Source organism: Podarcis gaigeae (assembly GCF_964106915.1).
Source record: "Podarcis gaigeae genome assembly, chromosome: 13".
In the NCBI taxonomy this organism is placed as follows: Eukaryota; Metazoa; Chordata; class Lepidosauria; order Squamata; family Lacertidae; genus Podarcis; species Podarcis gaigeae.
Window position 1 is genome coordinate 2,706,470 of NC_139689.1, and position 782 is coordinate 2,707,251.

At 49.5% G+C, this 782-nt stretch overlaps 1 protein-coding gene across 1 annotated transcript in view; it reads left to right on the forward strand.

Moving 5' to 3' along the window:
- The first annotated feature begins 439 nt into the window (after positions 1-439).
- EPHB4 (EPH receptor B4) overlaps positions 440-782 on the forward strand; it is a 52,258-nt gene continuing 51,915 nt past the window's right edge. The window contains exon 1 of the mRNA XM_083706604.1: positions 440-597. The gene's annotated coding sequence lies outside the window, so the exon portion shown is untranslated. The remainder of the gene's footprint in view (positions 598-782) is intronic.

A 782-nucleotide genomic window follows, 5' to 3' on the forward strand; every position in this document is an offset into this window, starting at 1 on the left:
CCCATTCAGGACCAGGGAATCCTCCACACCTGCCCGCCTCCTGTCCCCCAAAAACAGTACTTCTGTCTTGTCAGGATTCAACCTCAATCCATTAGCCGCCATCCATCCTCCAACCTCCAACATATCGAATAATCAGAATATTCTGCCAAATTATCATTTTCCCATGTTTCAAGTTCGGCTGGTTCTGATCATCTCACACTTCTACTACGTCTGAGCTTTTTCAATTAGTATTGTCCAAAATCAGCAAACAAATTTAAAAAAAAAATATGGGAAAGGTAACGACGATATTGCGTACATCTTTTTTATTATTGTTAACAACTACAACAGCAGCAGCAGGAGCAGCAAGCAATAGCATTTACTTTTGTTGTCGCTGCTGCACCTCCGTGCACGGAGCCCTTGGGCGCGTTCACACGTGCGCGGGCTTCCCGCGTGTTCCGCGCGTGCCTCCCGGCGGCCCCGCCCCTCTCACGAGTTCGTTCTAGCAGCCGAGCCCCGCGCGGGGTCCAAGTCGCAGGACCCCCAATTCATCCTCCCCATCTCTCATCAGACGGGGGGGGCGCGCCTTCGGGGGACCCCCCTCCCCAGTAGTTTTGCAAGGTTTTAAAAATTATTCTTATGTAGAATTTCGCACTTCAAATTCCCGCCCCCAAGGGGGGTTCTTTGCAAAAAAGGAAAATTGTTCCTACCCCCTTTGCAAAAATTTTTTTTGGGGGGGGACACGTTCCTTTTGTAGACATACTACCCCTCTCAAAGCTGGTGTGCGTGGAGTCTGCAAATATTTA